Source organism: Ambystoma mexicanum, chromosome 11 (genome assembly GCF_040938575.1).
Source record: "Ambystoma mexicanum isolate Mex_15411 chromosome 11, UKY_AmexF1_1, whole genome shotgun sequence".
Taxonomy (NCBI): Eukaryota; Metazoa; Chordata; class Amphibia; order Caudata; family Ambystomatidae; genus Ambystoma; species Ambystoma mexicanum.
In genome coordinates, this window is record NC_090934.1 from 918,579,337 (window position 1) to 918,606,955 (window position 27,619).

Genomic DNA, 27,619 nt, shown 5'->3' on the forward strand with positions numbered 1-27,619 from the left:
CTGTTGAGATGGACTTCCCTTGCTTCTGGGGTCCTGCACTCTGTTGAGGGGGCTCAGGCTCGGTCAGTCCTGCTTCCTGGGAGTCCAGAGGATCTTCCGGGAGCTCTTAGCCAACTTTAAAGAAACGCACACAATCTGGTGTTCCCCTCTCTGGCTATTCGGTTTCCAGCAGCAACTCTGTGGTAATTTAACAGCTCCTAGAAGGACGTCCAGGTGGCTTACTTTGGAGTTCATTGGTCCCGCCAACTCAAGGGGAGAAGTCGTCGTTGCAGGGGCTTCTCGATTGATACGAATTTGGAGTTTCAGCACAGCAGCAGGGCTTCACTGGGCAAACCAACGGTCCAGTAGTTGCAGCAGGCGTCCTCTTCAAGTTCTTCTTCGGTTCCTTCATCCAGTGGTCGACTCTGCCTTCCAAGCCAAAAGCCTCACCTTGTATTCAGTTCTCTCCCATTCATTCCGGCCTAGCTGTCAGTCACACAGCAGGGTGGCTGTCCTTGACAGTCAGCCAGCCAATCACTTCAGAGTGCATTTGGGTCTCCTAGTAGACTAAGCACAGGGAGTTTCGGGCACCTCCCTTACTTCCTGCCCACCCCAAACAACCTGGAGCCAGAGGCGGGCTTCACTCGTGAATCCCACCAAAGGCAAAGTGAACAATGGGACCAAACCTGGTTTGGCGCGCAGAGTAAATCTCAAAAAGGACCTTTCCACAAAGAAAATGGCGAAAAAAGAAGACTGGGGCCCATTTTGACAAAAATGGCACCCCTCAATGCTTTACTGCAGCTACGAACGCAGCCTGCGGTAAATGCACACCACAGTAGTAAAAAAGAAACCACTGCCACCAGCCATTCAGTGAGGAAAGGGTAACATAAAAAAGCTACATGACAAGCTAGACAAAGGGGATACTAGGTAACCCCTCCAGCACCCTATTGTAAGATAGTGTGTGCTTGGTCTAGATAGTTACAAATGTAAGTAAAGTCAATTTCACTTTACTGCACTGGAAAACAATAGTTTATCCCTGAGAAGGTATTTAAACCTTTGGGAAATCTGGAAGACTTCCTTGTGTCACTGCACTGAAGGTGCTGTGTGACACAATGTAAAAGATTATGCCTATGGAGTTTGTCAGACTCCACAACCAAAAGAAACAGAGTTCAAAATAACATTTAAAATACATGAGAGTGTTGGAAAAAAGGGTCTCACTCTCTCCAGGTAAGAAAAATCAAGTCCTCAAACCGTGGGCTATGGTCTTGAGCACCCACTGGTCTCAAGTGACCCCCCCGCCACTCCCATGCTTGAAGAAAAGATGTTAAACGTGCCCCGACCAGGGAGGCATGGGAGGGCACCCGGACTGGGGAGTCATTTCTGAGTGGAGGCTGGGGAGCCTCTAGGGGTGGAGCTCCTACCCCTGCCTTTGCCTCGTCACTGGCCTTTCTGTTGGTATTGACTGGAGGCAGCTGCGCTTTGTCTAGAGGACCATGGCGTACCCCCTGTTCCATACTGGTTATGTGGGGAACGGGAAAATGATTGACCCCGAAAGGAGCAGCGAGAGTGACCTCCTCATTGTTGCATTGTTGGTAAGGAAGGGACTTGAGAGTTTCGTACTCTTTTTTGCTATTTCGAGGGGATAGTCCACAGCTTTCCCAAACAAATTTGAGTCTTCCACTGGTTTGTTTATGTGTGAGGCCTGGGTTTCCGGTTTGAACCCTGAGTTTTTGAGCCAGGCGTACCTTTTAAGAAGAGTACCCAGGGCCAGGCTCTGCCCGTTGTCTCATCTGCATTCAACGTATTTTTAAGGGTGTTATGGGTGAACTGTTTCCTTTCAGAGACAAACGCCAGCAGGCGTGATCGTAATGGTTCTGTGACTTCCTGGAGACCCTCCTGAAGTAAATTCCACTGCACATCACTATAGCTTGCGAAACGTGTAGTGTTATTAGCAATCCTAGTGGAATATGCTGCTGAGGTTGTGATGCGTTTGCCGAGGGCGTACAGCTTTTTACAGTCTTTGTCGGGGGGCTGTTCCGAAGTAGACAATGGCAGTCCGGGCCTCTTCCTGGTAGTAGTGACTACTAGCGAGTCTGGAGTGGCATTCCCCCAGATGTACAGTGGATCAGAAGGGGATGGGGAGAAACAATTTTTCGAACCAGCAGTTAACGGCCCTTGTTAGTGAAGAGGACAGTAAAGAAGGTGCGATGCACTTCTTCACAGAGTTCAACAGGGGGATTGCCTGACTTGCAGGTGGTTTTTCTTTTAGGATGTCAGTATCCTATACAGCCTCCTGAGTAGCAATCTGGAAATGTCCTGCAGCCCTTCTTGCATTAAATGGCATTTGATCATCAAGAGGTGAAACTCGTCTTGGTAGAGGCAAGGAGGGGTGGGGTCGGGGTGGGGGGGGGGGGGGAATCAAGACAAAGGGCTTGGGGTGGGTGAAAGCCAAGGCATTTCCTCTGCAGGCTCATCTCGGCCCCAATCTGGACATGGTTCAGGTAAATCCTGCCTAAAGGAATTGTCCTGTTGGTCATAGGGATCCTCATTAATCTCTTCAGGTTCCGAGTATTCAAAAACCTCTTCCTGTGGAGTCTGGCTGGAGAGTTTTTGTACTTTTGGAAAACTAGGGCAGGCATCCTCCTCCCTATGTCTCTTAGGGTTAAAATATTTGTCAGAGAAGTCTACAAACTTAGACAGCCTGTCCATAGAGCTTTCAAACCTTACTCTGGTCCATGGAGATGAACCAGAGGGGTCAGAAGTAGGGAAAGGCTCCCCAGGAGAAAAGGGGTCCTTAGAGGCAGTGGCTTTGGCAGACAGTCTTGGAGCGGGGCTGGGACCCTTCTGAATACTCCCCTCAACGAGAAGATGTAGTTTTTTTTTTTATAACAACATTTTATAACATGTTTCAATTCAATACAAACATCACAACAATGCATCAATTATGAGTTTTAGTCTTATTCGCCGCCGAAATGATGTTAGCGAGATGCTCGTGAAGCTCCGGCAGGTTCGGGAGAGATTTCGACGCGCCTTAGACGGTGCTCTTGTGTTTTTTGGCAGAGACACCCTTATGTGTTAAATGCCCGGACGCATGCCGGGACGTCCGATGCGGAGAGGGCGGTCGATCCAGTGGATCGAAAGGCGCAGCCGAAGTTTTCGATGAGCCTGTTGGCGTCTGTTGCTTTCTCGATGTATCTGTCAAGGGAGCGTGTGGGGTTGTGTCCTTATCCTTCTGTGGTGTGGGTGTGCACCCGTCGACGGGATGTAGCTTCCCCATAGCAGTACCAGCGGCATTCCTGACGGGGCCGGGCAACTGGGAACCGGACGCTTCCTTGTGTAAGTCTATGACCTCCACATCGGAGCCATAGCTGCTGCTCGAGTCCTCATTCACTTGAGGCGCCTGCACCGACGGGGGAACTACCCTCGGCCTGCTGCATGGTGCAGGCTGCCCACTGCTTCGTCTGCTGATCTTTTAGCGTCTTCGGACAAAAACGTTGGCAGGACTTGCAGGATGGCTCGTCGTGATCACAAGGCAGGCACTTGTTACACTTTCGGTGAGTGTCCTTCCACAAGTACTTTCCGTTACAGGACGGACATAACTTGAGAGTCTCCATAGTAGAGGTAAAGGGCAGCAGCCAGACAAGGGAAAAGAGAGGGGAAAAGGAAATGCATTCTTAAAGAAACAAACCCCGGGGCCCCACACTCCCTACTGTACAGGCCTGGCTGGAGGGCATCGACCGAAACACCAGTCAGCAAAAGTCGTAGACGTCTCCGATATCGGGGTCCACAGCAGTCGCCAAAGAAGAAGGACGAAGACTAAAATGATGAACAGTCATGGGACAAAACTTGTACGTTTCGCAATATATCCCTTACGAGCACCGCATTTGGCTACCAGCTAGCTGAGAGGATAAAAACAATCTGAGGGACCGCTATTGGATACACTTCACGCCACATTAGGGATAGTGTTACAAGCACGCACATGTCGGCGCCCCCCTTTCGATCCTCGAAAGAAAGATGCAATACTCTGTGATTACCACTAGATGTCAGACTATATGCAGTCTAAGCAGATTAACAAGCATCAGAAAAATCTGTGCCGGTCTAACCGGGGCAGCCGTGGTTCCGTACCATTCTTAGGCTCCGTAGGAGTTTTACTTCGTCCCCTTTCTGGAGACTTCTGGGGAGGAGCAGCAGCTGTCCTCATTCCAGGGGCCTTCGCCTGAGCAGCAGCAGCTGCTTCACGCCGTGGCGGTAGGGACTCCCACGGGGGGGCCGTCTCTGTGACTAAGGGACACCACCTTTGTGGCCAGTCCCCCATTTGATGAAGAAGTAGTGCTCGTCGACAAGGTCATGACTGTTGACGATGAAATTGTTTTGGCCGGTTGAGCAGCCCATGGCATCGCCAAGGGGGGCAGCGAAGAGCCACCTTTGGATCTCTCCTTTGTTGCCTAGTCCGCCGATGGAAAGCAGAGTGAAGGACTTTTTCTTAGAGGGAGTACCCCTCACTGGTAGGCTTGCCGTAGAAGTGATTGGTGATGGCAACCTTGGCCTTCCGGTGAGAAACCTGAAGGTGTCTCCCTGACTAGCACCTGGGGATCTGTCACCAGGTGGCCAGAACAAGACTATCGCTATTGGACCCAGTTCCTGGGGGTGGAACAGTGAGGGAGGATCACCTGGATGGGGGGTCCTCGGGGAGTGGAAGCGAGACACTGACGGGTGAGACGCAGTATCCCCCTTCTTCCTACACCTTTTCCCCAGACTACCACGTAGGATGCAGAGAAATTCTACCCCCCCACCCTTTTTCCGACACAAACACTTTTGCACATTACAAAAAGACAACAGACTAACACCAGAGCCGTTTACCCGACATGTCCCAACACTAGGGTCAGGCAAAGTCAGGCAATTAACCAGAATCACACACACCAGATGGCCCTTTCCCTTCCCCACAGGGATAAAAGGTGGAGCACAATAGCAGACTACGAGCAAGGTATACTGCATGACGAGAGAGCTATCCAAGCACAGCAGTTCAAGAGGATGAGAATGGCAGCGAGAACCAAAGTGGCCACAAGGAGAGAAGCGACCTTGCCCTTTCTAACCCAGACCTGCGAAGCCTCTGTGGAAGGAAACATAAGACCGCGAACAATAGCCAGCGTGTGTTGCAGTAGATGTCAACAGTACACGGAGCATGCCTACACTGTTAAGCACTGTGCCCTCCTTGACTCTAGATACAAGAAAAGCCAAGCGGTTCGTCACATACGGTGAGTCGAGGGGAGAAACAATAAGAAACTGAACTTTTTTGAAAGAAAGGTGCAAAGTGACAAATTAAGGAAAGTTCAAAGAACTGTTAACGTTTTACAGGAAGACCAGTTGCAGAGGGGTCCGGCACCATATGGGTGCTCACTCGAGAGACTCTGGTCGATTCCCCTGCCGTTGAAACTACCGATACCAGAAGGCCATAGGAGAGCCGCAAGGAAAAGGTCAAACTGGTCATACAGGGGTCTAGCAAAACCCCCTGTACAGTGTAAAGTGTTTGACTTGCACGTAATTGGAAAGCTAAGGGAGATGAATCCTGCATAGTGAGTTCAAGAGAAAGAACTGTATGACTGGCAAAGAATTGGCAAGAGTGAACCTGACGGAGGGATGTCGATAGAAAAGGGCAAAGCCTGAAATCCCAATGAACAGTGTGTTGACAAGAATGAACCCGGCAGAGTGGTGTCCACAGTGAACTGTTTAAAAATACATTAAGACTTGTGAATGTCACAGGCGAGATTGTTTGAAAAATCCTTAGTGAACCTGACAGAGGGAGGCTGATGTTTGAGAGCGGTCTGAGCCCGGAAGAGGGGTAGCCAGGGGTGAAAAGTAATCACCCAACATACATGCCGAAAGGAACTTTTCATGTATTATTTTGAACACACCAGGTCATCGGAGGCAAGAGACTTTTGTAGAAAAGAGACTTAACCACCGATGGTCCCGATAGCTGAGAGCGGAACTGTTGTCTCGTGCTGGGGAAGCTTGAGCGTGTGCTGTGCTCAGGAGTCCCGCCTTGTCACGTGCTGAAAACACGGGGAAGGGAGACCCTGACTACCACATCCTGACTTATCATTTGTGAACACTTCTTTCTTTCTTGTTAACATTATCCTACAATTGTTTTGGTATTCGTCGTAAGGATTGGGAATAGTTTCTTTTTAGTATAGGCCCTTTTCATTTGACAAGACACCACTAGGAAGGACTTATTATTTGATGGTCATATATTGCTCCCATCTTAGTTTTAAGTTTAGATTAGGCGTTTTTTGAACCTGCACATACATTGTAATAAACACCCTTGAACTGTGATCACTTGTGTCCATCTTTATTGTTGCCACCATGATTTTCCTTACATTCGCGAGCTGGGACTCGCAGCACCAGCGAACCCAGTGGGATCAACGACATGCAGCCTTGCCTTCTGTTGGACCCCCGAGGGTGGCCGTCCTCAAAGGATTGTAACCTCTTTTCTGAGGGAGTTTGCTTGTGGGACCGGCCAGTCCTGGGGGAAGCATGACCATTCCCGGAGGCAGAGTCAGAGGTCTTGCCCAGTATGAGCCACGCCACCAACCTGCTGTAGCGATCCTTTGTATTTTTTGAAAATCCACAGCAGACGTCGCATCCCTCCTCATCATGGTCTAGATGCAGGCATTACAGAGATTTATGGTGTCGATCTTCGACGTACACGTTCATCAATCCACATTTTGCGCAGAGTTTGAAGAAGCATCTCTTCTCCTCGGTCATGGTGGAAATGCACGAAGTAGGCCCAAGCCCGGGCCTTCTCGAAACTCTATGAAAAATCCACAATGTAGTGTGATGTTTGCCGACAGTGGAACCCCGCTGCCGGTAGTTGACCTCCAGTCGAACATTTAGACAAAAATCAGTCAAAAACTTTGCAAAAATGTGCCGTAAACTTAAAATATGCTCAGAGAGCACTAAGAGGACTCCCAACACTGAAGCGTGCGGTAAAAAGCTGAGGATGGCCTCCAGGGTTGGAGCTTAGAGAGAGGACTGTGGCAGTATGACCCAAAGGCCAATGATGGTTTTAGCAGAGAAATACAGTTTTCAAGCTAAAGTGAAACTGTTTTTTCTTTTACCAAGGATTCCCATCCTGACGACGGGGTATATTCATGAGCATGTGAATCCATGCCAGACCCCTTGCAGGACAAGGCTGCAAATGAAGGCGACCAACATTCACACAGCCAAGTCCCCGTAAAGCCCTGCTTCAATTGCTGTGATCCTAGTAGGCCTTATTCAGTGCTTCAACCCTTTGACTGGTGGAACCAACAGGTTCAGATCTCTGAACGATGAGCACAACATCAGAAGTGCCCTGGGACATCATGTGGGCTGTCAAGGCTCTGCAAAGGTCTTTCTGCTGCATCGCTCACTATCCTGCGATAGACCGAAGGACTGGGCAGGTAAATTACACATGTGCAAGACGACCATCTCTCCTACTGCTGCTGTTCTCCAGAACGAAGGGAGGCTTTCCTGGAGCAACCTCCTCGCTGCAACTAATCTAAATTGCGGCCTCTTGATCAGGGTGAACTTCACGGCTGCTCTTCTCATGGTGGTCTCCTCCCATTGCAGGATATGGCATGCCTGTTCTTCTGAAGTGCATGGGCCATCCTACTGGAGTGCGCAACTGCAATCTAGCCCGAAGTAAACCAGACACTTAATTGAGCCAATGCACCCACAGTCCCTGGAACTCAAACGGCAGAAGTGGCAGTGGCGAATCTGGGCACTGTAGAGGTGCTCACTCAAAGGCAAAGTATGGGGACCAAGCTGGAGAAATTCCGTTACAGGTAAGTAACTAAGACTTCTCCAGCATTGGATCTTTCATAGATTCACATGCTTGAATAGGATACCTAGCAGTCGTAGACCTCATAACATGCACGATAGCCGTAGACTCCAGAGGAGCGTGTGCTATATCTATATGGGATACATTACACACTGTAATCCTATTTCTGATGCTTGTATCTGTTTAGATTCACATGCTATGCATAGGCCGACATCTGGTGGAAGCTGCAGAGTATTACATTTGTTGTTTTCGAAATTCAAAAAGGGACGTTGACAGGGCGTGCCAGTAATACTATCCCTAGTGTGACGTCCACTGTACTCATTGTCCTTCACGCGTCGGGGTCCCTCAAATTTTTTTGTTCTGACATGAGGTTGCATGAAGTGTAATGCGAGTACAGTTGTATCAAAGTAGATAGACAGAAAGCTCATATAAACATCTATGCACCTTCTCCCAGGGGAGGAAGGGTGGACGCATGTGAATCTAAGTAGATACAAGCATCAGAAATACGATTATGGTGAGTAATGTATCCCTTCTGAGGCTTGTGGAATCTGCTTAGATCACATGCTATGCATAGATTAGCGAGCAGTGTTATGAGAAGGCGGTGGTTTGTGAGAAGAAGCAGCAGCAAATAGATGTTTTAGAACCGCTTGTCCCACCTGTGTATCTGCTTTGGAATGTGTGTCAATGCAGCAATGCTGGATGAAAGTATGTACTGAGCTCCATGTAGCTGCTTTGCAAATGCTGTCTAAGGGTAGATATGCAATAAAAGCCAGAGTAGCTCCTGTGCTCTGTGTGGAATGAGCTCTTGGCGTGAAAGGCAGTGTTTTATTTGATAATGAATAGCATAGTTGTATACATCTGACTATCCATCTGGAGATGGCATTCTTGGAAATGCGGTCCCCCCTCTCTGCCTGTTGCTATGGAGACAGAGTTTATCTGTCTATATAAGCGGTCTGGTCTTGTCTACGTAGTAGAGGACCGCTCTTCTCACATCTAGTGTGTGGAGTTTAACCTCAGCTGAGTTAGTTGGATTCTGAAAGAAAGCCGGGAGCTCAATGGAATGGTTTATATGGAATTTAAAAATGAATTTAGGGGGAAACCTAGGGTGAGTACGTAAAACCAATTTATCTTTATGGATAATAAAGAAAGGGTCCTGCACTGACAAGGCTTGTAATTCACTGACTCTTCTTATGGAAGTAATAGCCACTAAGAAGGCAGTCTTGTAGGTCAGGTGTTTAAGACTTGAATGGTGCATAGGCTCGAAAAGGGGGTGCCATGAGCTTTGCTAGTATTACATTGAGATCCCATTATGGCGGGGGATTAGAAATTGAAGGGTGGAGCCGCTTTAGTCCCTCCATAAATGCCTTAATGACTGGAACTTTCCACCACAAGACTACTTTGAGAGGTGGTAAAGGCTAATAAAGCTGCCAGGTGGACCTTTATAGAGTTGAATACTAACCCTGAATCTAACAAGTGGAGTAAATAATTTAGAATGTGTGAAGGAGTACATTCTACAGGGTTTGTTTTGACTGGCACCAAATTACAAATCTTCTCCACTTGTCAAAATAGCAGTGTCTAGTGTTTGGTTTTCATGCCTCCTTGAGGATATCTATACACCGCTGTGGTAGATTAAGGTGTCCAAACTCTATGACTTCAGGAGCCATGCTACCAAGTTCATTGAGTGCGTCTAAGGATGTACCATTGTTCCCCCGTTTTGGGTTAACAGGTTGGTTAGGTACGGGAGCCTGATGAGATCGCACATCGCCAGTTTGCGCAGATGCGGACACCATGGTTGTCTCGCCCAGATAGGAGCAACTAGGACGAGCGTCCTCTATTCTCTGCGCATCTTGTTCACAATCCCACTCATTAATGGTGTTGGAGCAGGGCGGGGGGAAGCGGAAGCAAATTTCCCTCACCAGTTCATCCATAGGGCGTTCCCCCTGGGGGTCTGGCTGGGGGAACCTGGACGCGAAGTCTGGGCTTTGCTTGTTTTCTTTTGTAGCGAACAAGTCTAGTGTGGGATAACCCCATTGAGAGAAGATGTGGTCTAAGACGCTTGAGTGTAGTTGTCACTCGTGTTCCTCTGGTAGGGAATCTCTGCTAGAGTGTTGAGTACCCCTGGAACGTGTTGGGAGGATAGGCATATCCCCCATTTGAGTGCCCACCTCCATATTTTTTGTACCAACTTGGATAGACTTGGAGAGTGTGTGCCCCCGCTGTTTGTTGATATAGAACATGGCAGTTGTGCTGTCTGTTAGAATTAGAACCAACTGGTTTGTCAGTTGCATCTGAAATGCCTGAAGTGCTTGAAGTACTGCCAGTAGTTCCAGCAAGTTGATACGGTTCTATGCAGCGACCTGTGTCCACAGACCGTGTGCAGTGTGATGAAGGCAATGAGCCCCCCCCCCAACCCGGAAAGTGATGCGTCTGTCATGACAACCGCTTGTGCCTCCGGATCGTGGAAGGCTTTTCCCTTCAACAGATTTTCTCTCGACCACCGGCGTAGGTATTGTACCAGTGTTGGCGAAACAACCACTAGATCGTCCCACTGACCACTTGCCTGAGACCATTGTTTTGCCAACCACTCCTGCATTGGTCACATGTGCAGACGTGCGTATTGGACTAGATAAATGCATGATGCCATCAGGCCTAGTAATTGCACTATTTTGCGTACACTTATCTGGAGACCGGCTTAATACTGGTGTATTTGCCGAAGAATGGTTTGCACTCTGTCCATGGATGGAAAGACTAAGCCTGTTTGGGTATCTAATACAGCTCGTAGGAACTGTTTCGATTTATTTGCTACAAGACTTGACTTTTTCTCGTTTATTGAGAAGCCCAATTGGTAGAGAAGATTTAAGGTTCTTTGCATGTTTAGTTTGCAAAGATCGGGAGTTTCTCCTGTGATCAGCCAGTCGTCCAGGTAAGGTTACACTTGGGATTGCTTCCCTGCGCAGGTGCGCAGGTGCGCTGCCACCACCGCCAATACCTTGTTGAATACCCTTGGAGCCGAGCCTATTCCAAATGGTAGCACCTTGATTTGGTAGTGCCGGTTTGCTACTTTGAACCGCAAGTCTTCTGTGCGCTGGGAGCACTGAAATATGAAAATAAGCATCTTTCATATCCAATGTTGCCATGTAATCCCCCCCCACTTTAGCAGAGTGATTACTTCTTGTAGCGTAGTCATGCAGAACTTTTGTGGCTTGACATATTTGTTTGCAGGGGGCAAGTGTAATACTGGGCGCATTGTCAGATATTTCTTTGGTACAAGGAAGTATGTTGAATAGATACCCTTGTTTACCTCGTTGGAAGGCACGATTTCGATGGCGTCTTTGAGGAGTAGCGCGTTGTCTACTTCCATCAAGATGAGTTGTTCCTCTCTTGACGTCTTCCTCTGGCGTGGGGGGCGGTTTGATGGTGTTTCTAGGAACTCCACGCAATAATTTCCCACTACTGTTAACACCCACTTGTCTGTGGTTATGCCCTCCCATGCGTAGGTGAAGTTTGAAATCCGTCCCCCGACTGGGGAGGCATGGGAGAGGACCTGTAGCGGGGCGTCATTGTTTGGGAGGCGTTACTCCACCTCTGCCAGTGGAGGGTCTCCCCCGGCCATGACCTCTGTGCTGGCCTCTAGGATAACCCTTGGATGCTTGACCATGGTTGTAATTCCAAGATGTATTGTGGTTTTGTCCATAACCGGAGGCTCTCCGATTTTGCCCGCGAAAGCGGAGAAAATGGTTTCCCCCCCTTTGTCCGGTCTTTTTATTAGTAAATCGGCCAAGGGACTTGAGTGTTTCATACTCGTCCCTGGTAAACTTCAGAGCATCCACCATTGCTTTGCCAAATAAAACATTAGGTTCTATTGACATACTGAGCAAGGTTGCCTGAGTCTCTAGTTTAAAACCGGACTGTCAAAGCCAAGCATGGCGCAAGGGATAGTGCCCTCTGCGATGACGCGTCTGGCATTATCTGCAGCATCAAGGTTGTTTTTAAGCAGATTGCTGGGAGTGGCTCTGCCTTCGGATGCGACAAGTGCAAGTTTAGATTTCAGAGGTTCTGGAGCAGAGTTAGCTAGGGCAGTAAACTCGTCCCATTTAGTACAGTCGTAGCTTGCCAACAGTGTGGAATTGTTGGCGATTCTTGCTTGGTAAGCTGCGGAAGTAGCCACTTTCCTACCCATGGTGTAGAGCTTCTTGCTCTCTTTGTCTGGTGGTGCTTATTATTTATTATGTAGAGCTTCACTTAAAGGGCCCTCCTTATCTTCCGGTAGGGTTTCATCAATCTCCTGTACAGTGTCTCTGGCAGGGTTAGGCCACTTCCTATGAGGTTTGTCCTTAAGGGACTTATCCTTGTGGGACTTATCCTTGTCCTTTTGCTTATCTCTATGATCATAGCTCTTAGAGGATGGTTTTTTTGAACTAGAAGTTGTTTTTGACGACACAGGTCAAGTTTCGGCACTGGGAAGGGCCTTCGCCGTGTCCTCTGACGTTCAGCGGTTGGGAGGGTCTTCCGCCGTGTCTTTCGGTGCTCGGTAGATGAGGATTTATGGGCGGCATCTTTAGCCTTATGGGGCCTGTCATGAGGCAACAGACTTTTGGAGGGCCCAGAGGACAGAGAATCCGCAGATTTTCCCCTAGATGCCGAATCTCGGCGTGTGCTTGACACATCGCCACAGGGTATGTGTTTAGTGTGGGGAGATGGGGTGCTTTTTCCGCCGGGTTTAGTTCCCACAACAGAGCCGCCAGTCTGTCTTCCAGGGTCGGGGGCTAGGACTGGGTAACGTGGAAGTTCACCATCACCCTCGCCGTCCGAAAGGACGGTTTCGCTGCCGGCACCCTCCACGTCCATGGCGGCATCATCCTGCATGGCGTGATGGGCCCAGCGTTTCGTCCTATGATCTTTAAGGGTCTTGGGTCGAAAGAGCTTGCAAGCCCAACAGAGCACTTCATTGTGGTCTCGATTAAGGCACAGGTTACACACCTTGTGCTTATCGATCCACAGACATTTTTTATTACACGATGGGCAAAATGTAAAAGGTGTCCTCTCCATGGTTGGGGCAGGCAGCAGGGCGACAAAGGAAAGGGGTGGAGAAATACATTGTGAAATGACCGCCCCCCACTCTCCCTGCTGTAGGGGCCTAGGCCAGTTGGGCCTTCCAAGGCCAAAAGGAATCCGTAGATCTTTCTTTGTCTGACGGTTCGTTTTGTCCTTCGATCATTGATTCTTTACCGTGTCGAGACATGGCGGTCGAAAAAGGACAGGAAGAGTAACTGTTTTTAAACTTTGATGAAGTAAATGGCTTTAGGCGAAATTGCACTCCATGATAAGCGACTGCTCAGGATGACAGAAAAAAACAATCTTATGGGCCCCGACGCGTGAAGGACCATGGGTACAGTGGACGTCACAATAGGGATAGTATTAGTGGCACGCCTTGTCGACGTCCCAACAACTGTAATAATCTGCAGCTTCCACTAGATGTCGGCCTATGCATAGCATGTGATCTAAGCAGATTCCACAAGCCTCAGAAATGCATGTTACGTTAAGCAAACAAATGCTGGAGCACTGCTTGTCCCACCGCAGATTCATTCTTTCTGTCCTCTTCCAAGCAGGAGTGCCGGGCAAAAGTGTTTAGAGTGCTCCACATGGCAGCCCTGCAGATGTCCTTTAAGGACACTCCGGCTTAAAAAGGCCATTGAAGTCACCATTGCTCTGGTTGAGTGCGCTGTGGGCGTGGCTGGCAATGGGTTGTTCGAGTTCATGACAGTGCGCTATGCAGGTGGATACCAAACGTGCCAGGCCTTGCTTAGTTATGCATTTGCCTTTGGTACGTCCCGCAAATGCGACAAATAGTATTTTAGAGTTTCTGAACACCCTAGTGCATTCCAATTAGAACTTAAGTGTTCTTGCCACGTCCAGTGAATGCAGTGTGCGTTCGGCGGTGGTCTTGTGATTACCAAAGAAAGTAGGTAGAATGATTCTTTCCGCCAGAATGTCCTCCGACACGATTCTAGGAATACATCTAGAGTGAGGCCATAAAACGGCCTTATCTCTGTGAAAATAGAGGAAAGGAGGTTCAGCAGATAAAGCCTGAAACTCCCCGACGCGTCTGGCTGATGTGATGGCCCCAAGGAAAGCAGTCTTCCATGACAAATATGTTAGATCACACCTGTGTATGGGCTTGTATGGTGCTCTCATTAACGTGGCGAATAATGTGTTAAGGCTCTATGGGGTGGCGATTTTCCTTTGTTTGGGAAAACGAATTATGAGTCCTTTGAGAAAAGTCTTAACTGCTGGATGAGATACTAGGGTTCGATGGGAAGGTTTGGTTATGAAAGCGGCGACAGCTGAGAGATGGACTTTAATGGAAGATACTGCTAGACCCTCTTTAGCTAAGTGTAAGAGGTCAGGTAGTATTTGCTGATCTGTGTTGGTCTGTAGACACCATGCTCTGAAACGCTTCCATTTTTTGGAATATATTTGCTTGTCGATGGGGCTCTCGCCGCCCATAGTATATCCCAGCACTAGGGGTCCACCCTGAGGTTGTGAAACTTTCGCTGCTGAGGAGCCAACCCCTGAGGGATAGGCTGTCTGGGTGGTGCTGGAGTAGCTCGCTCTTCTGCTGAGATAAGAGGTGCGAGTGGGGTCGGAGACAAGCGGGCTTCCGGATCGCTAGTTGAAGGAGCGTTGGGTACCAGATGTAGCGTGCCCACATTGGGGCTATTAGAATCATGGTGCAGGGCTGCTCGATAATTCTGCACAGCACCCGTGGAATCTAGGGTGTCAGTGGAAACCAGTAAAGGAATATTTCCTTCCATGGCATGAAGAATGCATCTCCCAGTGAATGTCTTTCCGGGTAACTGGAAGCGAACTGATCGCATATTGTGTTGTGGTGAGTTGTGAACAGATCTATGTTGGGTTTCCCCCACATGCGGAAAACTGTCGAGATCATCATCGTTGATCTCCCACTCGTGACATTGCATGAAGTGCTGCCTGAGCTTGTCTGCTAAGATGTTGTCCTTGCCGGGAAGATGCTCCACTCAAGTTAACTTTGTGATGAAGTCACCAATTCCAGAGCGCTTGCGCTTCCTGCGAGAGAATGTTGGATTTGGTGCCCTCTTGTTTGTTCGCGTAGTGCATAGACGTGGTGTTGTCCGTTTGCACTGTCACAATCTGGCCCATCAAATCTGGCAGGAAAAACTTTAGGGCCCACCGAATGGTACTGAGTTCCAGCACATTTATGTGCAGGCGAGACTCTATTGGTGACCATATACCGCTGGCCTGAGGTTGTCTAGATGGGCTGCCCATCCCAAGAGTTGTGTCCATTCTCAGTAGCAGGGTGGACGTAGGGGATTGAAAAGGGAGACCTTGCAGGAGATTGGGGCGGCTAGCTCACCATCTGAGAGCCTTGTGAAAACTCTGGGTGAGGTGAACAATGTCTTCCCATGTCCCGCTGTGCTGTGCCCTTTGGTTGTCCAGCTCCTCCTGAAGCAGTCGCATTTTTACTCTGCAATTTGCTATGAGGAAGATACAGGATGACATCATGCCCAAAAGGTACTTTTTATTGGCTTACAGTAGAGTTTGTCCTGTTTCCAAACCATGCGATGAGATTTAGCATGCCCCTAGAAAAATCGCCGTTTGCGCAGGGATAGGCGAGGACTTGTCCTCGTTGATTGAGAACTCTAGGTCCTGCAGAAGCGATGCGGTTTCCACTGCTGCAGATGTGTTTAGGGAGGTTCCCTTCACTAACCAATTGTCCAGGTAAGCGAAAACCTGGATTCCTGAGCGCCTGAATTGGGTGGTTACCAGGGCTAAGCATTGTGTGAACACTCTTGGTGCGGATTTTATCCCGAAGGGCAGCACCCTGAACTGGAAGCGTTGGTTGCTGACTGTGAACCAGAGGTATTTTCTGTGTGTTTGATGGATGGGAATGTGAAAATACACGTCTTCCTCGCCACTCTAGACTTGGAGATCATCTTTCCTGAGCCAGGGTAGAACCAATTGCAGTGAAGTAATTTCTAATTTTAGTCGGCGCACACATTTGTTGAGGGCCTGTAGGTCTAGGATTGGGCGCCACTGGATGTTTTTCTTTTGTACTAGGAAGAAATGGTAGTAGAAACCTTTCCCCTTTTGAGGAGGAGGTACCCTCTCTATTGCGGCCTTTCGTAGAGGTTTGTTGGTCTCTAAATTTAACTGCTGCAGACGCATTACATTTTGCTTCGGTGGCGGGTGGAGTGGCGGTTTCTGTATGAATTCTATGGTGTGACCCCCTTTTATCACCATCATCATCAATCAAGTTTATTCAGATGTATAAAAACAACCATTCAACAACAGATAAAACGCATTAATGCACAGATCCATTTTACAAATTCATAAAATTGCCTTATCATAAAAATACAATCAATAAACAATTCCTAAGAACAGTGTACAAAAACATTTGTTTGTTAAAAAATTACCTCAAACATGGGTGAAGGATCATACCAAAAGCTATACACATACCTATTATCCCACAGGAAAAGATATTATACTTTATTTACAGGCCTTCGTCACCTTGAAGTTTCGTAATGCAATTTCTGTAATACATCGCTCTTTTCAGAAATGTCAAGAGAGCCCAAGAAGTGAAAACTGTTTCAGCACTCAAAAGGAACACTAAAGCAGCCCTATGAGTACGGATCGCCGTCTTCTTGAGGGCAGGAATCAAAATCAATTTACGTATGCCAACATATCCTGTGCAAAAGAACAGCAAATGGGCGAGGTCCTCTCTATGATAACCACAAACCGGGCAGCTTGCTGTGTCGGGAAAACCCCTCCACTTATAAGTGTTACCGTTCAACCGAAGACAATTGAACCGTGCTCTGGAGATCAACCACCTGTCCTTTTTCAACACACTCCATAGCAAATACGGTTGGATTCCAGTTAAACAACTGATGCTGGGGTACAGTTCGCCATTACTATGGCCAGACTCCAGCAGAATTCTTTTTCTTACTATAACTTCACCCAACATGGCTTTATAAACAGCCCCCTCACTCTTAGATTTAAGTGAAACAGGCAGAAAAAGCGCACCCAAATTAGCTTCCCCCAAAAATGAAGAAACGTATGCTAACCAAGGAATTTTTTTCCAGCCACTTTTGTCCATCACAGTACGTAGGATGGTTTGACACAGGGTGGCGTGCTCATTAGCCCAAAGCCTGACCCAGAATAACAAAGGGGCCAGTGCCCACTGATCTTCCGAATGCTCCACCCCCAATTCCCTATGGACCGCTATACCAGAAACACTGGGGGGAAGCCCGAGCAAATTTAAAAAAAATGTGCTCTCCTTTCTCTGTATTTCCACCGCATTCTGGTAACCCCAGATAGCTGCGCCATACAGAGTCGAGGCCATGGTTTGGGTGCCATAAATCTTGAGAATCACGTCCAATGGCTGACCCCTACACTTTGACATAAACCGTGAGATACCACCTAGCTGTTGGCTCATCTTGACAGATTGTTTTGCCACATGGTCTTTGCCATTTAGTGCCTCAGAGAACCGTATCCCAAGGTAGTCAAAGGACTTAACTCTGGGGATAATTTCTCCAACACAGAGCATGGGTTTCATCGGCGCAAGACGTTTTCTACCCACACACGCCATTACCGCAGATTTCTTGGAGTTAATTTTTAGACCCAAGTTGCCCATAAACGTGGAATAGGCGTTAATCAGGGCCTGTAGCGCCCGAGGAGTTCTTGCCAAAAGGACGGTATCGTCAGCATAGGCCAGTACTGGGAACCCCCTACCACCCAATGTTAAATAATCGGCCAGTACACCTACCAGGTCCTGTGAGAGGCCATTGATGTAAAGGCAGAAGCAAATGGGAGCCAATACGCAGCCCTGCCTCACACCACACCCCACCTGGAAGCAGGCCGTACATTGCCCCCCAGAGCCGCTACGAACACAGGCCTCATTATCCGTGTGGTGGTCTACCAGGGCCTGTAAAATTGCACCTGGGCACCCTAAGGACCCAAGCACTGCCCAGAGCTTAGCTCTGTCTACTTTGTCAAAAGCAGTGCTTAGGTCCATAAATGCCAAATAGACTTCCTCGTCCCTACAGAACACAGAATTAGCCACCAGCAAGTATAGATTGAGGCTCTGTTCTAGTGTACCCACTCCAGGACGTAACCCAAATTGGATATCAGATAGAACAGACTGGTCCCCGATCCAAGACTCAATGCGGGCCAACAAGATTCTGCCAAAGATTTTAAACGAGGAGTCTAATAAAGAAATGGGCCTATATGCACCAGGGCTAGACATGTCACCCTTTTTAAATATTGGGAAGATTATTGCCCGCTTCCACGAGGGAGGATATTTCCTTACTTTAAGACATGCATTAAACACCACAGTCAGAAGTGGGGCCCACAAATCAGCTGGATCCAGGAACAGATCTGAGGGTATCATGTCCAGGCAGGGGCACAATTATGCGCCTGTAGCTTGATTGCCTTGACAATCTCCTCCACCTCAAACCTTAGGCAAGGGCCCCTATAATCTAGTTTGACTCCTGATTTTTCGGACCCGAACAAACTACGCTACCCATGCCCCTTCTTCCACATGGGTGCCACTCCCCAAGTTGGACCAACTGCCCTCCGGGCCACTTTTTACGAAGGCCCAAAAAGCCTTCTGATCCCCCCCCCGTGTGGCGGAGTTAAAAAAACCTTCCCAGGCAGCCTGTTCTATTTCCCATTTTGATCTCTTTAGCTCTTGTTGATAGATTTTTCTATCTAGGGCAATCTTCAATCTACCACTTGTCGGGTCCTTCAAGGTTCTCAACAACAATTTTTTTGCCTTTTTGCAAGCCACATTTAACCACCCTCTTCTTGGTACAGAGCCATTGGCCTTTATTGCTTTAGAGAATTTGGATGTTAGTGCAGCCAACAATTCTACAAATTTCTCTACTATTACTTGCGCGGAAAGATGGTTCCCCAAAATGTCCATCACAAGCGAATTGTTCTCGTTTAAAGAGATATAATGCAGCCCCTCCTCTAAGATAGTGCCCCATTTGATTCTTCTTGAATCAGCAGGTATTCCCAGCAGTGGGCTAGGGGCTATGGCTTGCGATTCCCTAGCCCCCAACAAACCCTTGAGTGTTAGGCAAATGGCCATATGGTCACTATGGGTATCCGCCATCACCTCAAAGCTTACTACACATTCCCAGAGATTTACTGAGATGCAAAAATAGTCGATTGTTAAACAGCCTTGATGATTTTTAAATGTCCCTTCCCCAGGTATGTCTGGCGCCATACGGCCATTAACAATACGGAAACCCCATTCCAGCAACCATAAATTAAACTGTAAGCCCTTGGGGCAGACTCTCCGATCTCGCATGCTCCTCGGCGGGATATTCTCTAACTGATCCTCAAGGGGATCTAGAGCAGCCAAATCTGGACCTCCCCCCATTTTTAGGTTAAAATCCCCACCCCAACTATAGGATGTACTCTTCCTGCTTTCCTTAGACAGCAGGTTCTCAATTACCTTTTTGACCTTGGAGAGTCTCTCTAGGTCAGAAAAGTGAGGGCTGTTATAAAAGTTAATAATACAAAACCCCTTACCAGAGGTTAGAGACACCACCTGCAAAAAATCCAGCTCAGTAGGAATCACCTCAATCCTACATTCCAAAGCAGCCTTAATCATAATACACAAGCCACCATAATATCTACCTCTCGGTTTTTTATTAGCAGGAATGGCAAACGAAATAAAACCATCTAGGTGTGGGGGTTCCAAAGCCCAAGTTTCTTGAAGTAGGACTATAGAATTGGCTTGAAGGAGTTCCATCACCGGGCCAATTTTAAGCTTCCTCATTGCGCCGGCAATGTTCCAAGACAGCAGGTGCAATTGCAGACTATCATTAGCCGAACCCCCATCGTATTTTGAGGGGGTCAACACCATTTCCCCAGCCACATTTTTGATCTCTTGTCAATCCACATCCTCGCATGACGTTAATATCTCGAAAGGGTTATCCAAAGACAGGGATGCTGGATCACTCCTTACCGGTGCTTGCCGCTGACCCCTGTTAGGTGAGATTGTGCTCCACCCGTCCATAGAGATATTGGGCGGTCGCTTTTGTGTCATGTTAGAATTTAAGTCACCAGTACCTCCGCCTTGCCCACTTCCCACCTTTGGATATGGCATCTTCCTTCCCCCACCCGGGATGTAAAAGTAATCCAAAGGGAGTAGTTTACTAAACAGTTTATAACCATTGGGCTTAAGACCCCGAGCTAAATTAGTATTCAAGAGGTATTCCGCGATCTGGGCATCGGAAAAAGTGATCATCACACAACCCCCACTCACATTCTTGGGTCTATTCCCCACCCATCCCACTCGCCTAGCCATACAAATCATTTTGGGGTCAATCTTAGGTCCCATCAAGTTCGTATTAATCCAATGGGAGGCCTTGTTAATCAGAGATACTGTGGATTCAAAACTACCCTTTGGGAGCCCGGGCAGACCAGTGATAACCCCCACATAGGGGACTGCTTCCGGGGGTAGGTTCAAAATGATATCATTCCCCGGCCCACTCCCAGGCCCCTGTTCACTTACCATTACTTCTTGTTTATCTATCTCCCAGGCCCACTAGTCCTCTTAATCGCCTCGGCAACGTCGTCCAGATCATCTATAACCAACACCTCCTGGCACCTCCCTGATGGAGCAAAATCCTTCTTACCATTAAGGGTGGTTTCACTGAATACAGGGGCGATCGCGGGACACTTGCACCGCCAGTCCTCTAGACCCTTTTCCTCAACAATACTGGCCAAGTCTGACAGTTTGAGAGATACAGCCCTGATGGAGTCATCCATAAGGGCCAAGGTATTTAAAACCCCCTCTTTTAACCCCCTCAAAGAGTTCAACACCTGTAACGGTTTGAGTTTCTCCTCCAATAGGGCCTCCAACCATTCTTTGTCACCCTCACTCGCCGTAGAGCAATCTAAGGGCCCCGATTCCATTTCCTCCAAATCCCTGCCATTATGACTAGAACCCCCCTCCGAGGAATGTATAGTTTGTTGCAGTGAAGGTTGGGGCGACAGGGATTTCCCTGTCGCCACAGTGGAGGCCCTCTCAGCCCCCCTAGTCGTAGCACCCGTATCATCTTCCCCCTGACCCTTCCACTCCCCCAAACCCTCCACCCGGGAAGCAGCCTCACTAGAGGCAGGCTCAGCCGCTTTCATACAATTAGCTATTTTATTGGCCATGGCATCTAAGTAAAAATCCAAGGATCTTTGGGAGTGTGTTACACCAGATTTTGAAGAAGTTTTAGTTTTGGCTGCAGCGATAGGGGGTTTGATGAATTGAGAGGAAGTAGCATTTTTAGGTTTTTTTGCCCTTTTACTGGTGACCCCAACCCCCCCTCCTCGGCTTTTCTCTTCCCCATAAAAAAACACAGTAAAATCAGGAAAGAGATTTACCCCGGGACAGCTCCAGATATAACAAAATTAAAAAGACAATACTGGAGACCAGGATGACAGTGATATCCAATAAATAACCAAATATAAATATACAGGAGGGGGAGAGAATGGAAATCTCGCAGCCCCCTCACGCTCTCTACATATGATAGGCACTGGATACTACACACTAATAGAAAAAATCAGCACTAAAAACATACAAACCTAAAATGGGATTTAGAACCTACACTATTAAAAACCCCATAAACACAATATATGTAAATTGTTAAGAACGAGCAAAGTGCAAATACGCAAAAATAATTTTACAAAGAAAAAACCTTGCAACAACAATTCACGGTCCCCATCCCCACACAGAACCGAAACAAAAATACAAGGCTAATAGTTAGTAAATAATCTAAAATAGAATGTCCACAGGCGAAAACGGAATCCAAGGTTATGTTTGGCCGAAGACTTTAAAACCTTCTGCCAGGAATCAAAAACTGGGCTAAAAGCGCAGCTGCAACTGTTGCAGCAGCGTCACAAGAATATCCCAGATTAATAAAGGTCAAAGTCAGGTGTTAAAAGCCCCTAATTGGGTCCGAATGCTGGAACAAAGATAGCAGAGCCGGTCAAGAATCCATATGGCTCACACAGTCTAACACAGAGGCTGGGCACGCAAGCTGGAGGGCGAGGAACGCCCGACAGCTTAGGGAGCTGCCGTAGTCCGTCTCTCCCCCCTCGCCCTCCAGCCAGCCTTAAATATGGGCGTGTAAACAAGTGTAAATGTGTGGATAGGTAAATGGCAACCACATACGGCAAGCAGCGGACAGCGTACCTTATGAAAGTCCATGGGCAGGAGGCGAAAGGTAACTGAATTCTTTTTAGAGACCAGAAGGCGCGGGCAGCAGATAGCAGAAACAAACTGCTCCCACGCCCCTACGCACAAATGTCACAAAGGACACCAAGGACTCTGCAGACTCTGCGCTGGCGTGGGTTTTTATGCTGGTGAGCCCGCCTCCTCCTCGCCAGAAAAGAAAGTTAACCCTTTGCAGGGACAGTCAAACAGGAACACACAAGCAGAGCTTCCAGGACACCAAGGACTCTGCGGAATCCGCGCGCTCCGCGCTGGCGTGGGTTTTTATGCTGGTGAGCCCACCTCCTCCTCGCCAGAAAAGAAAGTTAACCCTTTGCAGGGACAGTCAAACAGGAACACACAAGCAGAGCTTCCAGGACACCAAAGACACCAGGACACCTAAATCCCACATTTGTCAGACGTTATGTTGTTATGTTATGTTATGTTATTTGCATTTATATACTGCCTTATGTATTATTGGTATGATCTCAAAGCGCTGGTAGGTTGAACGCCCTCAGGAACCGTAGTTCAAGTCAGGAGAGAGAGTCATAAGGTGCGTGGGTGCACCGTACATGTGTGCAGCTTGTGTGGCACTTGCATGATAGCTGCTTCTTAGCGGTAGGTGTGGTGGTTGGGAGGTCAGGAATATGTGTTCATTCTGGTGGGTTGATACCCAGACTGATTTCTGGCTGCGTTAGGCCTGAGGAGACACGTAGGCTAGTGGTGGGTGCTCAGCTAGCTGGGTTTACTTAGGATGAGGACGACTATAAGGCGGGTGTTAATATGCGTTAGTATGAGAACAGCTATACTGAATGTGTCATAGTATCGCTGTGTTCTAGTTGAGTGGTGGTGTATAGGAGAGAGTAGGCGTAGTGGTGTGATATGGTGGTTTTCATTAAGGTGCTTGAGATCGAGCGCACATCTGTACCATCTATTCTATCCGTTTTATTCACTCCGCCTGTTCATTCAGCTTGGTCTGTTCGTACATTTTGTCTGGTTCATCATTTAGTTTACTTGTCTTTCCATTCATAACATCTATTCGATCCTACATAAACTACTCCATCCAGTCTGTTGGTCCGTTTCATCCTTCCCATCTGTTTAGTGTGTTGCGTTTGTTTCATCCTTTTTATTCATTCGATTTGTTCCATGTGTTTTACTCACTTCATCCGTCTCATCCGTTCCATCCGTGCCATCCGTTCCATGCACGCCATCCTTTCCGTCCCATCTACTCCATCCGTTCCAACCACTATATCCATTCCGTGCACCCCATCCATTCCGTGCACCCCATCCATTCCGTGCTCCATCGGTTGAAGGACCTTGAAATACATCCTACTGGGGTTGGATGTGGGAGGAGCATTGGGTATTGGTCAATTCTTTTTGGCATGGCTCGTGCCCTGTCCCGAGCCTCTTTTGCTGCGTGATTTTGGTACCTGTTGTAACCCTGTTTGTACCTGCTCCCTGAATTGTAGGGGTTTGAGGAAGGCGCCTGATTCTTGTAGGATTTGCCATAAGAGTTGTATTTGGTGTTGTAGCCTCGAAAGGAAAGTCGGGGCTTGTCCTTGTCTTTTAAAGAGCTAATTGCTCTAGCTGTGTCCATGTCGGCCTTGATTCCCTTTAAATGATCATCAATCTTTTTGCCGAATAAGTCTTGACCATCGAAGGGCATGTCCAAGATTTGGGCTTGTACCTCTGGTCTAAAACTGGTGGCCTTCATCCAGGCTGGTGCCTAAGTACTGTACTGTGTGCCATCTGCCTGAAACCACATTGAGCGGTGTCCATCGAAGTGTCTATCATGCGGTCCGAAACTGCCTCGCCATCAGCAATGATGGACCCGGCTCATTGCTGAAATTCTTCCGGGAGATGCTTTACCAGTTTAGACATACAGAGCCACAGCTCTCTGTCAAATCTAGCATCATGGCCATGGCGTTGCTTGCTCTAACTGTAAGCAATGCTGCTGTTGAGACCTTGCAGCCAATGGCTTCTAGCTTATGTCCCTCTTTATCCAGTGGAGCAGTGAGGGGGAAGCTGGGTTTTGCAACCTTTTCTTGGTGCTTCGGTGATGACAGTCTGGTTTTGGATGGCCTCTGAGGCATAAAGGGGACGAGTCTGGGGCCCCGGTCTAGCTACGAATGCTGGGGTGGAGAGTGGTGTAGCTAGAATCTTCACACCCGCATCCCAGATGGTTTCCAAAATAGGAATTGTCATGATGGTGCGGCGCCGCTTGTCCCTGTGTTCATAGAAAACAGACAGTTTTCCCTCAGTAGCGACCTGAATCTTAAAAATGTCTGCTGATTTTGCCATGATTGTATGAAAGGATAACATCATCTGGAGGCGATGAACCCTGCAGTGAGTCCCATTTCCTTTGTTTAATGGTCACAGACTCCCAGTCGTCTTGGTATGTGTCAGGCGAGTCTTGTGGAAGCTCACCCTCCTCGTGCTCATCTTCCTGCCTATCGGAGTCAGTGAACTCTTTGAATGGGTCATCAGGTTGCCCTTCTTCCTCTTCGGCGTGAACGGGAGATTCTATCCCAATATTGAGAGAGCTGTTCTTACTCTTTGCTGAGAAGATTTCGGGGGCAGTAGGGAGTATCTCCTCCTATGCGCTATGTGTTCCTCCCGAGGACGCTCGCGCTCCTGGTAGCTGTCCCTTGAAGTGACCTGACGAGGCGATGGTGAACAGTGACGTGTACGGTCCCTAGGAGATCTGCCTCGATCGCGGTGCCTCAGCGCTGTGATTTGCCATGGTCGGACTGCAGAAACCAACTGAGGAGCGTCTCGCCCTTTGACCTCCTGTTGAATTCCTCCATAAACCTGTGCATGGACTGTAACACCGCTGGGTCGAAAGGGTCTGCAGCATCCTCCACTGTAGGTTGCCAGTGAGGGCTATTTTCCTTGGGTTGAACTGGTAAATGTCCCTCCCCCTCTGAAAATTCCTCTTGTAAGATGATATCTGAGAGTTCATTCATCTCAGTGATTGGTGAGAGGGAAACCGCGCCTTCTAGGCCTTCCAACTGTGAATGGACGCTTAAAATCTCATCTTGTTGAGGCAAAAGATCCTCGCTGACCTGGGCAGTCAGTCTTTATAAAGACGCAGGTGTTAAACCATGTATTTGGATCGTTGACGGTTCCTCCGGTGACGACGGTGAAAGTTTGGTAGATGACTGCTTGTGCGTCAAAGAGCTTACATTGGATGGGCTTTCCATTGTCAATCTACCCATAGACGGAAGCTTCGTCAACAGGCTCTCCGTGGATGACTTTACCGTTGACGAATGCTTTGTAGACGAGGACGTCTTTTACGAGTACTTGTCCGATGACTCCTTCGTGGACGAGTGCTTTGTCGAGGAGTCCTTCAACTTAGATGATGACTTTGTCGACGAGGATGCTGGTTTGGTAGTAGATGGCAGTTTAACAGTCGACGGCGGAGTCTTAGTAGATGGTGAGGCTAACTTGGTCGTGGACGGTGTCCCTGTGGACGACTGCTTCACCAACAAATGAGACGATAAAGAAGAACAAGTTACTCTCTTACCTGGTAACGTTCTTTGGATGGGATGGTCCGACGACGTATTCCATATCTATGACAGTAATCACCACAGATGTGCTGCTTCGGAAAAACTTCGGCGTCTGTGTCCTGCGTCGATGACGTCGATAAGCCGCCTTCGAGGACCTCCTCCGATGGCCGACTTCACTGGATGTTATAAGTAGGACGCATGACGCCCGTAGCCTCAGTTGCAGATTTTTCCCAGAACGTGTGCCACCAGTCTTCTGCCAGTCCAACACACAAAGCCTTGCAGAAACGTAAGCTGAAATCGCATAAGAAATTCTGTAGCGGGGAAGGCAGGGAGGGAGCGATATGGAATACGTCGTCGGACCATCCCATCGAAAGAACGTTACCAGGTAAGGGAGTAACTTGGTCTTCGAGGGGATTGGGACCTCCGACGTATTCCATATCTATGACAGACTCCCAAAGCAGTACCAATGCAAGGAGATGGGAAAAGAATTTGGAAAACAGAAATTTAGCATGCCCAATCAAATTGCGGAGTAAAGGACCGCCTTGCCAGATCCTGCCCTCGGATGGAATCGAGGGAGTAGTGACGTACAAAAGTATGTACTGAAGCCCAGGTGGCTGCATCACAGATATGACGGATAGGAACACCCCTCTGCAGGGCAGCAGACGCAGCCACTCCCCTGGTAGAATGGGCCCGCAAGCCAACCTGAGGGTACTTACCCGCCAAGCGGTAACACTCAGAGATAGCTAAAATAATCCAAGACAAAGTCTGTTTCGTCACAGCTTGTCCCAAACACTTTCCAGCGCAACCAATGAAAAGTTGATCGTCCACTCTGACCCGGGACATGCGCGAAATATAAAAGCTCAACGCTCTCCTAGGATCAAGCCTATGGAGTCTCTCCTCTTCCATACCAGGATGTGGAGGAGGATAGAACGCCGGAAGAACAACCTTCTGGCTCAAATGAAATTCTGAAACCACCTTCGGAAGAAAGGAAGGACGAACTCAAAGGACAACCCTGTCCTTATGAAACACAGTGAAGGGTGGCTTAACTGAAAGTGCCTGTAGCTCACTCACTCACTCTGTGAGCCGAAGTAACCGCAACCAAAATCACACTTTTCAGAGTTAACAGTCTCAAAGGGCAAGAATGCAAAGGCTCAAACGGAGCACCCATAAGAAACTTAAGAACAAGGTTCAAATCCCAATCGGGCACCAGAAAAGGTGACGGAGGGAACACATTAGTGAGCCCTTTCAAAAACTGAGAAATTAAAGGAATCTTAAAATAGGAAAATTCTTCATACGAGCGCTTAAATATTGACAGCGCCGCCAGGTAACCTTTAATGGTCCCCACTTGCAAGCCCCTGTGGGCCAAGGAAAGCAAAAAAGACAGAACCATGGGAATGTCACACTCAAAAGGATCCACATTCTTAACTCTGCACCAGTCGCAGAACTTTCTCCAACGGCAACGGTACAGAGACTTTGTTGCCGGCCGCCTGGGCGAGAGCAACACCTCCATCACGTCTTCAGGGAGGTCCCAATCCTTATACCTCAACCTTTCAGAAGCCAAGCGTGAAGGTTGAGGGATCTGACCTCTGGATGGAGAACCTGACCCCCCTCCCGTGAGAGCAGATCGTCTCGGTAGGGAAGACGACGTGGAGGGCAGATGGACAAGTCGAGAAGGTCTGGGTACCATGTCCTTCGGGCCCACGCCGGAGCAATGAGGATCATCCGGGAACCGAACCTCCGTAACCTCCGCAGTACTTGCAGGATGACGGGGACTGGAGGAAACGCGTACAGCAGTGGGAATGACCACTCCACCACGAATGCGTCTCCTAAGGCTCCTTTTGGAGGAAATTCCCGCGAGCAGAACCTTTGGCACTTCCGGTTGACACTGGAGGGGAAGAGATCCACTTGAGGGGTCCCCCAAAGGGCGAAAAATCTCCAGGAGAATCTCGTGAGCCAGCTCCCACTCGTGAGAGATCGCGCTATGCCTGCTCAGAGCGTATGCCGCCTCGTTGTCGTCTCCGGCCAGATGAACAGCCGAGATCGAAACTTCCTGCTGTAGCT

The 27,619-nt window shown here is 48.4% G+C and overlaps 1 protein-coding gene across 2 annotated transcripts in view; it reads right to left on the minus strand.

Annotated features, from left to right (window-relative positions):
• AP2A2 (adaptor related protein complex 2 subunit alpha 2) overlaps positions 1 to 27,619 on the minus strand; it is a 1,261,084-nt gene that overhangs the window by 516,112 nt on the left and 717,353 nt on the right. The gene's annotated exons all lie outside the window — the stretch shown is intronic.